The sequence below is a fragment of the Lissotriton vulgaris genome, chromosome 2_1 (assembly GCF_964263255.1).
Source record: "Lissotriton vulgaris chromosome 2_1, aLisVul1.2, whole genome shotgun sequence".
Lineage (NCBI taxonomy): Eukaryota > Metazoa > Chordata > Amphibia > Caudata > Salamandridae > Lissotriton > Lissotriton vulgaris.
This window is the reverse complement of record NC_141687.1, coordinates 1,683,179,596-1,683,196,687: the sequence shown is the minus strand read 5'-3', so window position 1 is coordinate 1,683,196,687 and position 17,092 is coordinate 1,683,179,596. Positions and strand designations below refer to the sequence as shown.

Sequence of the window (17,092 nt, the reverse complement as noted above, 5' to 3'; positions counted from 1 at the left end):
AATACCCAAGTAATCGAAGGATCTCACTCTCTCTAACAGGATGTTGTCTAGGAGCAGATTTCCGTAAACAATAACTACTTATGATTTCCACTGGCTAAGCTGTATCCAGTACCGAGCCTGCGAACTCTTTAAATTGACTACCCCACCGTATGCACTAGGTCATCCATCATATGAACTGACTCACTGCCTTCTTCGATGCATTAACTCACAACCATATTCTGTGTACTAATTGCCTACCCTTCATATTGACTATTCAGCTTTATTCAAAAACTACTTTACCCTTTGTGTTGACTAACGTAACCTAGTTAATCATATCCCACCTTAAGAACCCAAGAATCATCCTTATTCGCAGAATACTCTCTCCTATGCATTGACTAATACATCCTGTGAACTAATAACCTACCCGAACTTTGGTTACTTATTCCTAGTGAGAGGCCACTCACACCACCGGCCTTTGACCCAAATAGCTCCCCAACTTGTCTACTGGCTACCACACCCTATGAAATGAAGACCCCACCATTTCCCTTGACTAATCCACCCTATGCATTATCTAATACATGCTGTGTTGACTAACCACCCTCTGCACTGATCACCCTGCGCTATATATTTACCATCCCACACTGTGCCGTATGCAGGAGCTAGCCTTCAGAGGCAAATGCGAGACCATCTCGTGAAGACTATCCAAACCGAGGCCCTGATTACACTGCCCTACGCACTCACTCTCCCTCCTTATGCACTATTTACCGCCGCAGACTCTGCCCATCTCTTCCTATGACCACCTCGTATGACCGACTATCACCTCACACACTGACACTACATTGCTATACGCTAAAGACACGACCCTGCTCACTTGCGGCATCCTTCCATATGTCACCTCACTCTATACTTTGCTTTCCTCTTGGCATCCCTGGGGAGTGCTCTGTTACCCAGACCTTTCGGCATGAAACACGCCTTATGCTGTTCGGTTGCATTTCTGACTTAATCTTTTCGCCTGCAGGTGCATGAACCTGTTCGGCCCGTACATACAGTACAGTGGCCGCACCCTGCGCCCCTCCCTCCTGGGCCTGTGACCGGTGTCAGTCGAGGATGTACAGACTGGGAGCTCAGACCTCCAGGAGCAGACAGCAGAGACGGTGGGAGGCCTATCTGCCTGGCGTGTCCCGCTTTTAACCGAGGGCCTGTCCTGCAGTGCACTCAGCCGCATCCACAGGTAAGGACCACCATCTGGAAGTGACGCTGTGATTCAGCGACGACACATTAGACGTGCGCTCACAAACCGATTTAATGGTGCATCTTTTGTTTACCTAGAACTAATGCAAGACCCAGTCAGCTGCAGGTCACACAAACTGTAACGAGTGCCTGGCTCGGGATTAATTCAATTTTCAACTCATCAAGAGCGGTGTCCTTAGAAAAACAAATACAATCAATGTAGTTTTACTACACAACATTCTATCTTTTACCCAAGATGCCCATTGCAGGAAAGATTATGTCAATCTGTACGTTTCAGATGAATTTTAGCTCGGCTGTCAAAATTCCTGTTTAAGGAAAAAAAAACACACACTTACATTTGTAAGGTTTATTACATTTTAAGATCCGGTGTTATATGCTACGATGAGAATTACAGATTTTGCGAAGGTGCTGTGTTTATAATGTTTTAAAACTCGATATTAAACTATTATTACATTTATAATTGAACATTCTAGCAGCTGTTTGGTTATCGGTAAGATGGGACGCACGGCGCTTTTGTCACCAAAGCTGCAGCATTTTCTGAGCGAAGAATGAATGGGGCCGTTGTTTATAGTTATCTCAAAAAGTTATTGCAAGTAAACACGTCTCCAGATATTTTCCTTCACACAGGGTTATCCAGCAGCAAACATTCATCAGTGGAGCTGGCATCTGTCCCTGTGCTGGGCATCTTGAGTCGGCACCCAAGGGGATACGTCGCAAAGCCTCTTTGTAGCAACAGGAAAGAGGTGAGGTGGGGCAGAGAGAGGAAAGAGGAAAACTGGGGAGAGTGACTAGTAATGTAAAAAACATTTGGAGACCCCAGAAAATTAAAGAATAGGCTGACATTGCAGTGGGGATTAACCCCAGGGACAGAGGAGAGAACACGAGCTGTTTAGGAGAAGTGGACATCCCAGGGAATAAAAAGAAGAGGGCCTAGGTGAATAGTAGGATCCTTCCCTGGTGAGAGGAGGGGAGCCAGGGGAGAAGGGGAGATCACCGTGGTACTGGAGAGAAGATACGCAGATGAAAAGTAGAAAAGGAAGACAGCAGATACGACAATGAGTGTGCTTAAATGTACATGCTCAGGGCTTAGAGTTGAGAAGTGAAGCCATGTGCAAATAAGAGAATATCTCCTGGGATACAAGTGAGATGTCACCTATTGTTCATGGAAGAGGAGACCACAGGGGCTTGGGGCAGGAAGAGAACCAGTGTGCACAGAGGCAAAAATCATGTAGGGCAGAGGCGAGTAGAATATCATAGGGGATAAATGCAGTAGGTGGATTCAGGTGTGTAGAGGAGGATACCCTTGGAGAATGAGGCAAGATGTAAACCCATATTCAAAGAACATGATTTTAGAGGGGAAAGAGGATGGAAGAGAACCTCTGCATGCATAAGAGGATAGAACTGGGGATATAGCTGGCCAGTAATTAAGCAAAACCTGTATTGTCCTGACTTTTCGTAGAAGCCCTAAGTGTGCCAGGCGCATCAAGATTTAGATCTTATGCTCAGCGTGGTGCAGGACTCAAACTACACCTCACTGATGAGGTCTAAGAAGGCTGAAATCGGTCTGGGTTGCCTGTGTTCCTATCTGGAAGGGTACTGGACTAGCATTTACAGATGGACTGCTCCTATAGGGCTGACATTGATTTGCGTAAGACAGGTCTATATCTAGATTAGCTTTTGTGGGTGAAAAACGATGGACTGGAATGTGGCCAAATAATTGCCATTTGCTGAGACTAATTCAAGCATTCTTTTAATCACCATGCTATTTTTTGCTTTTGTTAACAATTAGGCATAGCTATTGTTTGGCTGGAAAATATTAACTGGGGAATTTCCTACCTGGACCGATTTGCTTCTGACCAATCTATCAATCAGGGAATTTTTAAGCAAGCTACTCACCTGTGTGGGTCTCAAGCTGCTGGGGTGGGGGGGAAGTACCAGTGTCCAAAGGATACCTAGCCTGAAATCAAACCTGCCATCCATCAATAGAACAACTCTTCCTGACAACATCATCAATGGCCACCCTCTATGACCACCTGTTAGTGGTCTTTGTTCTAAGTGACTAGAACACTCAATATTGTAGCCATTGTTATTTTGCAGGGTTCTTGTCATGTACATACCTCATAGATAGAAATTATCAGTCAAACATTCTTATTTATAGAATGTCTTCCATAACCCATATCATATGCCCATGCCCATGGTATGAGTAAATAGCCAGGGCTGGGTTTAAGCTTCATCAGATGTCCAATTACATCAAAATGTCACTCAAGGTATCACATGTTCATCTGTAGTGCATCCACTCCACATCCTCCAAGACATGCAACAACCATCCCAATGAACTATATTGGAGCTCATGGTGTTACATGACCAGTCTGTTCCAACTCTGATCACTTTCTCTCTACTAAGGATGTATGACGTTACAACGCAGGCTATTACAACGCCTGCCTTTACAACGCGGTTTTTACATCGCATACCTTTACAACGCATAGCGCTTAGAGGTGCTGGATAGTGAAAAGTTTAATTTTCTTTTCCAACTCCAGTCCCCGTGGACACTAGGGAAGGTGTTGGATAGAAAATTAAACTCATTCCCTATCCTAGAGCGCCCCCCAGCGCAATGCGTTGTAATGGTTTGCGTTGTAATGACCGCGTTGTAATGGTAGTGCGTTGTAAAAGTTTCGTTGTAAAGGTTGTTCACCCTCCACTAGGCACACCAAATTCTTCTTCTTTTCACTGTTTTGTCCTTTCTCTACACTGAGCATCAATGCATTAACTGACCAACTCATCCCTTGTCTGCAAATCAACACCTACTGTGACAAACCCTCCCTTACTTCAACATGTTTTCATTAAACTGACCTATCCACCGCAGATCTGACCAACATATCCCTACCCTGACAACTCATCCCTACAACAACCATTGAACATTTGTATCAATCCTTTCAATCAACAGTGACCATGCCCTGGTCTACACTAACAAATTCATTCTCATTTTGGCCAACTCAAATCCCCTCCTGATGGGGCTAAATGCAATAGGTGGATTCAGGTGTGTAAAGGAGGAAAACATCAGGGAATGGGATAAGGAGTACACCCATGTTCAGGTATGAGAATTCCAGAGGGGACAGAAAATAGAAGAGACCCCCCTGTGTACAGAGTATCGTTACATAGAGGAGAGAGGTGAGAAGTAGACACATGCATGAAAGAACATACCACAGTGATAGAGATGAGTCAATGTATATACACGGATGGCAGTCCCACGAAGAAAAGAAGAGAGAAGTAACCAATGTTGGTAGAAGTGTACACCCAGGGGATATAGGATGGAAGTGAATCCATGAGCATGGAGAAGTCAACCACAGAGGAGAGAGATGAGAAGAGAACCTATTCATGTAGAAATGATAACACAGGACTGTGGTGAGAAGAGAACCCATATGTGTAGTGGTGATAACAAAGGGAAACAGATGAGCAGGAAGTCCATCTACAAAAAGAAGAATATCACAATGGATAGAAGTGACTTCACTTACATAGTGGAGGATACCATTTGGAATAGAGGTAACAAGAGACCGCATGTGTGGAGGAGGGAGACAGATGGGGGAAGTTAACCCAAGTACATAAAGAAGGATACCCCAGGGGATAGAGTCAAAAAGTGAACCTGTGTGCATAGATGAGGATATTTCATGGGACAAAGGGAAGAAGTGAACTCAGGTGCATAGAGAATATTGCTGGGGCTAGATGTGGGATCTGAATTTACATACCTGTAGAATGATATCCGAAGAACAGAGGAGAGAAGTGAACCCATGTGAGGAGAGGAGGATACCACAGTGGAAAGAGTCGAGAAGTGAATGATTGTGCATGGAGGATACCTTGGGGAAGAAGAGAGAAGAGGAGGTGCATGTGCATGGAGGAGGAAAACAAAAGAAAAAAAAGCAAAAAGGTGATTCTTGAGCATCGAGGATGTCTTGGGGATTAGGAACGGATGTGGAGCCATGTATTTAGGGGAGGATACCCAGGAGGTAGAGGAGAGAAGCCAACCCATGTGCATGAGGAATGATTCCCACATGATGTAGTGCAGCCATGCAAAATATGTTGGTCTTCAGAAGGTGGATGAGAAGAGAGGGCAACACAAGATGTAGGAGAGAATGTACTCCGCACGGATAAGCAGTGAATATCCAGGGAGAGAGGAGAGAAGTGGGGGCAAGTATAGTAAAGAGAGACACATTTAGAATTGATGAGAGAGATGACCAGAAGATAAAGAGGTGGGCACCCTGGGAATATGGGTGAGGATAGACGCTGGACCATTATTGGCGGATACACGAGAAAAGAGACATCAGGATATGGTGTACCAATATGGTAGAAGTTAGAACAGGGACACAAATCAGGGGGTATAAGATTCCTATGGCGTAGAGGAGAGAAGGTGAACACAGAATGTAATGGTTAATGCTGGAGAGATACAGGTGAGCAGAGAATTCATAGAAGAGAGGTAATCTAGTGGGACAGAAAAGGTGAATGTCAGCTGGGAAAGAGATGGATACCCCAAGACATGGTAGAGACAATGAACCTGGGGTGTATCCTAAAAGAAAGAGAAGTCTGGGAAATCAGATAAAGGGGTGGCAACTCTAAGAGAAAGCAGAGGTAGGAAAGAGGCGAATAGACCAAGATGTACAGAGGAATATAAACTTCAAGGGTGCGAGTGAATATCCCAAGCAAAAGTGGACATAAGGGGAGCACATGAGGAAGACACGTCAAAATAGCAAGCATACAAGTAATGCAAAGAAAAGTGTTGGGTGGCACAGGAGATATAGGAACAAACAAATAGCCCCGGATGAAGCCTTGGCCACACATAATGGCCAAGGAGGCATAGCATTCAGTGAGAACAGATGGATACTCCTAAAAGATAGAGGTCACTTAGAATTGAAGGACAATTATGCACTCTGGAAAATAGAAGTGACAAAGAATACAAGGAGAAGTGGTGGGAAGCTCAAGAGATAAAGGTGGCAAACACTACGGGGGAGGGAAACAGCCTTTACAATGTTGTCATTACAATGAAATGCCTTTACCACACATCCATTACCACGCAATGCTCAATGCCTTTACCACGCATTACCTTTACCATGAATGTGCCTTTACAATGCATGCTGTTTTTATTTTTTAGGTTTTAGGGGTGAGTAGAGGTATTGGGTGGTAAGGGTGTTTTTAAAGTCTAGGAGTGGGCAAAGTTATTGCATGGTAAGCTTTTTAGAGTTTAGGGGTGGGTAAGTTTGTTGAGTGGTAAGGGTTTTTTAAGGGTTTGGGCTGGGTGAGGGTATTTGGTGTTAAGGGGATTCGCAAGTGTGGGTAGGGGTATTGAATGGTAAGGGTGATTTTAGGGTGTAGGAGTGGGTATGGGCATTGGATGTTAAGGGTTTTTAGATTTCAGGGTGGGTAAGGCAAATAGGTGGTAAAGGTGTTTTAAGGGTTTAGGGATAGTTAAAAGTATTGGGTTGTAAGGGTCTATTAGGGTTTATGGGTGGGTAGTGTTAACAAGTGGTCCAGGTGTGTTTAAGGTTTAGGGGAGAGAAGGGGTATTGGGTGGTTACAATGTTCTTAGGGTTTGGGGGGGTAAGGGTATTGGGTGATAAGGGTGCTTTAAGGGCATAGGAGTGGGTACGGTTATAGGGTGGAAATGTTTTTTTAGGGTTTGGGGTGGGTAGGTATTTTGGGTGTCAAATGTGTTTTAGAGTAGGGGCAGGTGAGGGTATTGGGTGGAAAGGGTGTTTTTAGGGTTTAGGGGTGGTCAGAGGTGAAGGGTGGTAAGGGTGCTTTTAGGATCTACTGGCTGGTAGAGGCATTGAGTGGAACGTTTTCTTTTGGAGTGTTTATGAATGGGTAGGCATATTGCGTGGTAAGGGTGTTTTTCAGGTTCAGGGGTGGGTGAGGGTATTGGCTGGTAAGGGTGTTTTTAGGGTTTTGGGTGGGTAGAAATATTGAATGGTAAGGGTGTTTAATGGTTTAGGGGTGGTTAGGGGCATTGAGAGTTAACAGTATTTTTAGGGTTGAGGGGAGGGTAAGGGCATTGGCTGCTAAGGGTTATCTTAAGGGGCAGGTGAATTTTTAGTTCTGCCAGCAGAATTTAGTAATTCTGCAATACTCTTGTAACACCGAATTGCTAAAATTATTTCCACTCTGCCGGCGAAATTAATATCCCCCTGATGAGACATGCATGCAAACCTTCTAAAAGGCACCTATTTTTGTACAAAGGGCAGCTCCTCCATGACAAGCACCAAACAAAAATGCCAAGCTCACAGGTAGCACCTTCTGTTTGGGTGTTGGCTGCCCCAGAGGTAATTCCAAGCAGTTGCCTGGCTGTTTTTTGTCAGCCAATCTTAGACTCCATGCGTCAGAGCAGTGCGGATCCGAAATGAGAAACAGCCAACACCTCAGTTCAAGCTTCACTCTGCAAGCCACAGTTATATCTCATCTGAATCCATCAAGATCCCCTATGAGATACTATTACTAATAAGGTAAGATGGGGGAGCGGGTGGGTCGAGTGCTAAGAGAGAGGAGGGGGAGGCACAGTACTGTATGTCATAAAGTAAGTAACTGCTTCTACATTATGTACTAGCCGTAATATATATTTCATGGCATAGTTCAAAGTCAATGAGCCATGACTTTGGATACTAAGTCCATTGCTTGGGCTACAAAGCACTCCGCTGTTAATAAAGTGACTCATCAAAGTTCATAAAGTGTGACTGACCGCTTGTGATTCCTGGCTCCAAACGGAGTGCTCCTACTTTGAAGTTCATGCATCATCATTTTCCTACTAATTTCTGGAAATGTCAGGAAAGGACCTGAACTATCCTTGGACAAGCCACACAAAGGGTTAGAATTCCTCTTGAGAATTTCTAGACATCTCCTGAGATGCTGGGGGCAGAGAGGGAAAGGGCTGTGTAATAAATTAAGAAGGATGGTAGGCAGAGTTGATGGTTAATCCAAACAGTAGTTTATTCTTCAGTTCATTCAGGAGTATATAGTTACATGACATTTTAGCTTATGAGATAGTTGTAGCAGTAGCCCCACTGGGAGCAGCATCCCAGCTGCTCAGCCCACATACACCAACTGACATTTCACTTCACCAGACACACAGGATCATTCAATGACATCACTCACACAATGGCTGAGCAGCAGGGCACAGAATACAAAGGAATGACTAAACATTAAGAAGAGCAAGATACTACACACGTTCCTACTTTAAGGAGACAATAACAAACAATAGAGCATATAGGATGGAAATAAAAAGAAATAAGTAAAAGGAGAGGAAATACAGAGCGAAATAACACACCAGCAAAAACCACACTCTCCCCTTCATAAAATGGTAATAAATGTGCCCCAAAAGATGCAACATAATGTTCTGGGAAAGAAAGCTACAAGAAAGAACACAGAACAACAGACACACACACTCCTTTTAATACAAATAAATAAATGTGCCCCAAAAAGAGAGAACACATATGCCCAAGTAAAGAGTGGTGCAGAACAAGGGTGCCAAAAATGCACTTATTAAAAAGTAAATAAATAATAAATTTGGGCACAAATGCCCATCACAAGTACAAGCAAAGAAGCAGAAGTAGGAACATAACCCAGAATATAGGGTTGAGCCCACAAAAGTGACCCTAGCAAAAATTGTGCAACAAGCTGCACATCACAAAATGCAATTGGGGAACCAAAGTACTGCCTCAATATGGTTTGAACATACAAGTAAAGTAAAGTAAACCCTCCCACCAATGGGTGGAAAAGCCCATAACAAGTAAATGCAATGAGGTAGAAAAATAACCCAGCAAAGGTTTAGGCCCAAAAACATGACCCATGACAAAGTAAGAATTAAACAACGAAATGCATGTCAACAAAAAAACTCACTAACTTTCGGGTGTCAAAATGCCCCCTCAATATGGTTTGAGCATTCAAGTAAAGTAAAGCCCACCACCAATCAGAAAAGGTTTGAGCACAACAGAAAAATGCCCACCACGTATAAATATACGAAAAGTTAGGGGTGCAAGTGCCCCCATCATAAAAAGTTTGAGCTCAATATCACCCTCAACACCAGTCAATTCAAGCATAGTTTCAGCGCAACAATCTGCTCATCAACTAAATTCAAGAAAGAGTTGGGGATCACAATATGCCCCATCCAAAAACGGTTTGAGTTCAAAATCATGCTCACCACCATAAATACAATTAAATAGGAATCAATATCTTCCAACTCCATGAATAAATCATACAAGGTAAATAAATATTCAATAACAAGAACACTGCCCCAGAACCAGCAACAGTATGAATAGTTTGGGATGCAATATCGAAATCCCAGCACTAATAAAAGTACGTAAAGTACAAGTGGCAATACAAAAACATCATCGGTAAAAAAACATGTTGAAAACAAGTAAGTGGGTAAGTAAGTAGAATCCAGGTATAACATGCAGGTAATGCAAAAGTATGCACAGTCATGTCAATTTGTGAAGCATGTCACCATGTCAGAAATGGCAAGAAAAGCAAAGTTAAGAAAGGATTCAAACGCATGCAGGAAAAATTAGGAAGAAAATCAAAATAGCACTCAAAATACTTCCCAAGAGTCTGAGTTAAGATAACTACCCTACGAAATGTGCTTATCCTCTGTAAAAGCAAAATACAGGTTATGATTTCAAATGACATTTAAAGTAAGCCAGAGTACCAGTTTCCTTTTTAAATGTTGATATCAAAGCTGTGTGCATGAGGGTTCTGCATGCGGAGTACACGTCCCTCAAAGAAGATATTCTTCTTTTTCAACAATGTCCTTCAGAAGGCTAAGTTACTACTGCTTGAAGTGGTGAGAGCAAATAAAGTGCACAGCAACATTCCGTAGATCCTGGTAAGATGTGTCGTCAAGGGAAACTGAAGGTTCACAGACTACCATTGATTTGTGCCCACATAACCTAGAAGGCACAGAAAGAACTCTGGGGCATATTATCAAGACAGGCGATAAAATTATCGCCGTTTTAGCGGCAGAAAACTGCACCTAAAATGGCGATAATGGGCTTGATAATATGCTCTATGGAATTCCACTTGAAGGCCATGTTAAATGTGAAGGACTTCTAACATGGGCTTCAATTGGAATTCTATAGAGCATATTATCATGCCTATTATAGCCATTTTACGCGCAGTTGTCTGCTGCTAAAACGGCCATATTTTATCGCCTGTCTTGATAATATGCCCCTCTGTGCCTCACACACAGCTGAATTGCCTACATTCCAACTACGTCACTACAAACTCTTGTAGTTCTTGCAGCTTGAGCAAAGAACACTTAGAGAGAAGCGCAGATGTATGCACCAGGAATGAACATGGAAACAAACATTGCGTTGTCATGTAATTGCAGGACTCAGGTGAGGCACAGATAATTTCAAATATCACATTTTGAAGCGTAAAGTTGAAAGGCTTGAACTAAAAAAACACATAGGGGCTTATTTAGGAGCCCTGCGTCACTTTTGCGCCACCCACCAGTGGCGTAAAAAATGTGCCATGTTGCGCCATATTTACTAAGTGATGCATCTAGGTAGATGCATCACTTCATAAACCCCTGCGCTACATTATACCTGCGCTAGGTATAATATATGCAGGGTGGGCGTACTCCCACAAGAAAGGGTCGTAGGAGTGGCGCAGCGAAATCTATGAGATTTCGCTGCGCCACTTCTAGGACGCCAATGCGTCATAACCTTACACCTGCCTCATGGCAGGCGTAAGGCTGATGCAGGGCCTTTCACATGGGGCTTAGTCCATGTGAAAGGAACATTGCTGGAGTTGCGTCAGGCTTCTTACACAACTCCAGCAATGCAACACTTTTTGCACTGACAGATACGTCAGAAATACTGACCTAACTGTCCTTCCCTGTGACATGATGCGTCATTATGTAGCGCTGCTTTCAACCAGGGACGCGCCACTTCTCGTAAATGAGGCCCATGGTTCCTTCAATTTCAAAGTTAGCTTTAAAATGCTGTTTTCAAATTTAAACATACAGTGTAAAGGGCAAGAAGTACTTACAGACTGTCACCAGGGCTCACCAGTAGCTTATTAAACAGCATCATACATTTCTTACATGCCACTCTTCTTGTTTCTAAAACAAACAAATGAAAGGAGCCAGCACATGTAAAGATCAACAAAGTGCTGCTGTCTGCTTTTACACCGCCACACTGTGGGCCCAGTATTCACATAGCCAACATGCAGTTGAAATTTAGGCAGACACAAAAGGTAGGTACAAAATTCCCTTCTTGCATGAGGAGACTGCAGGTTTAAGCAGTGTACTTTGATAGAGATAAAGTAAAAAGCCCCAGTCAAACGCCCACTTGCCACCGGGTCAATGGTCTCTGTGCCTTTTCATCAAGTTTGCTGTAGCTGTCTTGTTTCAAAATACACGCAGGCAGCAGGCACACTGTTGAATCAAAGAACAACATCCATGACATCACTTACACAATGATGAGGAGCTGGGCACAGGATACAAAGGAAACACTAAACATTAAGTAGAGTAAAATACCACAGGCTGCTCAGGCCCAGCTCGTGGGACAAGCTAATGATGGAAAGTTGGGGAAGAATGGGACAAGTGCCGTCCAGACACTGGTGCCTCTCGCATAGGCAAGGGCCTTGCCTGTCAAGAAAGTCCGACCATGTTTTTTATATGTACCCTCCAGTGACATGGTTGCTCTGTGTGTTCCCTGGAGCTTCTTCTTGTCACAATACCTCTTGCTTCTTAGAGAAGCGCTAATCGCCCACTCTGCAGGTTTCCAGAATCTCTCCCTTCATTTTGGGGTTGGTAGGGGATTGGGTTTAAGAGTGTTTTTTAGGGTTTAGGGGGGATTGAGGCTATAGGGTGGTAAGGTTTTTTTAGGGTTTAGGGGAGAGTAAGGGTATTTGGTGGTAAGGGTGTTTTTAGGGGTTAGTGGTGGGTAGGTTTATAGTGTGGCAAGGGTATTTTTATGGCTTTGTTATGGGTCGGGGTATTGTGCTGCAAAGTGTATTTTGAGGGTTTTGCTCTGGGGTGGGTAAAGGTTATTGGGTGGTAAGAGTATTTTTAGGGTTTAGCAGTGGGTAGGAGCTTTGGGTGGTAATGGGATTTTTAAAAGTAAGGGTGCTTTCAGGGTTCAGGGGTGGATAAGGTTTTTGGGTTGGAAAGATGTTTATAGGGTATAGGGGTGGGTAGGAGTGTTGGGTGCACATGGTATTTTTAGGGTTTAGGGGTGGGTGAAAATATAGGGTGATAATGGTATTTTTTAAGGTTTAGTGATAGGTAGAGGTATTGGGAGGCAAGGATGTTTTTACGGTTAAGGGGTGAGTAAGGTATTTTGTGGTAAGGGTGGTTTTAGGATTTAGGGGTGGGTACGGGTAATTAGTGGTAAAGGTTGTTTGAGGGATTAGGGGTGGGTATGTATGGGTAGGGGTATTGGGTGTAAGGGTGCATTTAGAGTTTTGGGTAGGGTAGAAGCACTGGCCAGTAATAGTGTTTTTAGGGTCATGGGGGTTATAAGAGATTTGGTAGTAAGGGTGTATTTACAGTTTAGGAGTGGGTAGGGGAATAGGATGATAAGGATGTGTTTAGTGTTTAATGGTAGTTAAGAATTTTGGGGGTAAGGACGTTTTTAGGGTTTATGGGTGGATAACGGTATTGGGTAGTAAAGGTGTTTTTAGGGTTAAGGGGTGAGTAAGGATATAGGGTAGTAGGAGTGGTTTTAGGATTCAGAGTGGGTAGGGGTATTGGGTGGGGATGGTATTTTTAGGGCTTAGGAGTGGGTAAAGGTACTGGGTGAATGTATGTAGGTGAATGTATGTAGGGTTCAGGGTGGGTGAAAAGTATAGGGTGGAAAGGGTGTTTTTAGGGTTTAGGGGTTGGTAGGGATGCTGGGTGGTAAGGGTCGTTTTTAAGGTTTAGTGGTAGGTAGAGGCATTGGCTGGTAAGGGTGTCTTCAGGGCTTGGGGTGAGTAAGGTATTGGCTGGTGGGCATGCTTTTAGGATTTAGGCGTGGTTGGTGATACTGGCTGGCAAGGTTTTTGACAATTTAGGGGTGGGTAAAGATAGTGGATGGTAAGGGTGTTTTAGGGTTTAGGGGAGGGTAGGAGCATTTGGGTAGGACCCTGTATCGTTATCAGTGTTTCATTGTCCTTAAAAAATGATTGAACACAATTACACTTTATAAGTAGTTTATAAGTAGTTAGAATACTGTTAAATTCAGATGTAGTTAAATACGAATAAGGAATGATCAAGAATCTGAAAGGTTCCCAAATTAACTTTGATTTACAGGGTACCAAGGCAGAAGCAAAATCATAGAGGACAGTGCAAAAGTATGAAATTACTATATCGACGGTACCAAATAGTGAAACCAGAATATCATGGGTAGCAGCAGTATATAGAAGAATTGAATGTTCTTAGTAAGTGTATCATTTTCTTTTGAAACAATATATGCATGTGTTAAATATCGTTTACTTTAATATCACTGTGTTTAGCATTAATTTTGGTGTGTTTTATGTAAAAATTTTGGAACTAGTTTTTTTTTAAATTTACTTTGAGTTGTCTTATATGTATGTGTTTTTTGTAAATTTTTTATAAATATTTTGTGGCAAATAAAATTTGTTATACTAAAGTTGTTGGGTTGTTGGGTTTTATAGGGTTCTGGATGGATAATGATTTAAGAAGATATATTTTTGATTTTGTTAATTATATTTTTGATTTTGAAATTATATATTATTTCTGGTTCTTAGCTTTTATTAGGCTTCTGGGTGGGTAATTAGCATTTTATTTGAAAACTTTTTAAAAATGTGTATATATTTTTTAAGTAGTGAAAAACATTAAGTTATTTTTTCAGGTTCTTCGGTTTTTACTGTTTAATTATTTTTAACTCATTTATTGTATTCCAAATTAGAAACAGTGTAAATGTTAAATTTTTAAACAGATTTCATTTCGAGTCTTTGGCATTTGTACGGGTTTAGGGAGGGTAGTATTTTAAATTATTTTCTTATAATTTTTTTAAATGTATACTTTGAGTTGTACATTATAATGATTATGAATTTAATATTTTGATTTATGTTTTATTTCAGGTGTTTGGATTTTGTAAGTGTTTTGTATGGTTAATATACTGCTGTTTGTAAATATAATTTTAAATGTGAAAAAAAAGTTTGGGGCGTTTAATGGAAATTTTGAGTGGGGGTATCAAAATGTTCTTAAACATGTGAGTTTCTATTTTTAAAATTCTTTTTTTCATGCTTTTCACTCATAGTAAATTATTTATTTTTTACCCTCCACTATTTATATAAAATTATAATCATTTGGCCTTGCAATTTTAAATCTGCCCTACCTGTGTCCAATGCTTTCCTCAGTGTTGCTTAGTTTGGAGTATGAATAGTAAATCAGAACACCCTTGCCCCGGAGTCTAACACTTTCTGCAAAATTGCTTAGTTTAGAGTGACAATAGTAATTCATAGAGTCCAGTGCTTTCCCTAGTTTTGCCAAATTTGGATTAGGAATAGTAAATCTGACCCCACTCCGTCCTACAATCCAAAGTGCTCACCAATGTTGCTTAACTTGGAGTGAAGAATAGTCACTCTGATATCCCACTTCCGCCCTCTATAGTCAGTCACGTTTGTTGATGTCTGCTGGTCCTTCATTGTGCAGGGCCTTATAAGTGTGGGTGAGCATTTTGAAGTGGCATCTCTTCTGGATCTGTAGCCAGTGAAGTTTATTGGGGTGGCGTGTTATGTGGGTCATTCCAGTCAGTGATGTTCATCATCATCTGTGGAAGTTGGCTTTGGTGGTGGAGGGGTCTTCGGACAGTCGAAGGATGAGTTGGGTGTCTTTGGCATAGGAGATGATGTTGATTCTCTGCGAGCTGACAGTCTCCACCAGGGTGGTCATGCAGGGAATGAAGAAGTTGGGACTGGTGGATGTTCCTTGGGGCACTCCGGAGATGATCTTCTTGGGCTCTGCGTTGAACGGTGGGAGACAGGAACTCTGGGTTCTACCGGTCAGGTAATCTATTTGAGGGAGTCTCTCTGGGTCCCGATGCAGTGGAGTCTGTTAAGAAGAATGTGATGGGAGACAGTGTCAAATGTGGTTGATAGGTCCAAGAGGATAAGGACTGCTGTTTATCCATGGTCCACAAGAGCCCTTATGTCGTCGGTGGCTACGACTAGGGCTATTTCCATGTTGTGGTTAGCTCACAATCCAGATTGGAAGGGGTCCAGGAGCATGTGGGTTGCTAGGTGTTGGGTGAGTTGCTGGTTGAGCTCTTTCTCAAGGACCTTTTCTGGATAGGAAAGCCGGGAGATGGGCCAGTACTTTCTCGGTTCGGCTGGCCGGCAGATGTTTTTTCTGGAGGGGTCTCACTTTAGCGTGTTTCCAGCTCCCAGGGAAATAGACTGAGGTGATGGAGGTGTTCATGACTTTCCTGAGCTTGTTGCTGATTGTCTTTCTTCTGAGGTTGAAGATATGGTGGGGCAGGGGTCTATGGGTGCTCCTTAGTACATGCAGTCCATGATGGATATAGTGTCTTGTGTGGTTTGGAGGTCCCAGTTGGTGAGCAGGTGTTCCGGCTAGAGATCATGGATATGAGGTTTTTGATAGCAGAATAGCAAGTGTCATACAAACAAGGGAAATCATCCCTATGACTGCCGTTGGGATAGTAAAATACCACAATTATCAGGGTTCAATTGCCCTTCAGGGCTCTGGGACCCGTTGCCACTGGACCTGCTGTGCCAATGATAGCTATGCCCCTGGAACTGGAGATATTTGGGCAAATAATACTTGTGACACATTTTAAGAATGTTTAAAACACACCACAACTGGGAGTTAAAGATTAAACATACTTCAGTATAGCAATCACTTTGATCACATGGCTGTTACCATGATAAATTAAAAAAATGCACTGTCATTTATTACATCCGCAGCTTACCTCAAGCACTGATAATTTCTCAAGTAAATCTGCAGAGAACAACCACCCATCTTCACCCCGACCTGTCTTAACTGGATGTAGCATATTTTTAACCTCTCTAATCCCTTGCCTATCAGTTTGGAAGATCAGCCGAGGGGTGATGAGTTACCAGAGATTTGAATTATTTGAGAACTCGGTGAGCATGATGTAAGCTGAGTGGCTTATTTATGAAAGCCCTGTGTCACTTTTTCACCATGCAGAGTGGTACATGCATGATACAAGGCTCTCATAAAGATTTATGAAGCCATGCAAATCCACCCTAGGTGGCTTTGAGTGACCTAAAAAATCATGAGTAAGCGACATGGCAGAAATTATAACTCTGTGCCCAAGAGGTGGTCCATCGGTTTTGCAGTGGGTTTTCCAATGCAACAACCATGAAATTTGATGCTGGCCCAGATTTTCAAAGTGATGTAGACCTGGGGAAGCATCAAATCTGTATGCCTCCCAAGGTTAAGCATAACAAGGAGAAATATGCTCATATCTCCTCATGTTTTCCTCTTTCCACATGTGCTGCATTCTGCAGCATACATAGAAAGAGGAAAATGCCCTGTATGATTGTTTTGGTGCAGGAAGGCACCCTTTCCTGCCTGATTTGGAGACACCCTTACACCATGGTTCAAGGGTGCTTACATTGGTGCTAGTCTGCCAAAGCAGCCCTAGTGTAGGCAGAAATTACAGGAATGCACCATATTACATAACTATTGTGCATTCCTGCCCATTCACTCTGGCGCAGGGTAGCACATCAAGGTGCCTTGCTGAGCTGCACTACATCAAAAGGTAATAACAGGGGCCCCACCCCAAATGAATACTAGAGAGAGAGTCTTCATGCTCGACCTACAATTGCTGATCAGTGTTTCATGTAAAGTCGACTAAATGCTGTAACTGGTGCATTTTAACCTAAGTTG

General features: G+C 42.6%; 1 protein-coding gene across 2 annotated transcripts in view; it reads left to right on the top strand.

The window, feature by feature from the left end:
• Positions 1 to 1,087: 1,087 nt before the first annotated feature.
• Positions 1,088 to 17,092, top strand: part of LOC147733090 (uncharacterized) — a 254,289-nt gene continuing 238,284 nt past the window's right edge. The window contains exon 1 of one of the 2 annotated variants that reach the window (XM_086957638.1): positions 1,088 to 1,210. The gene's annotated coding sequence lies outside the window, so the exon portion shown is untranslated. Of the gene's footprint in view, positions 1,211 to 7,609; positions 7,719 to 17,092 lie in introns of those variants that run through there. The other variant, XM_086957639.1, reaches the window with a different exon arrangement.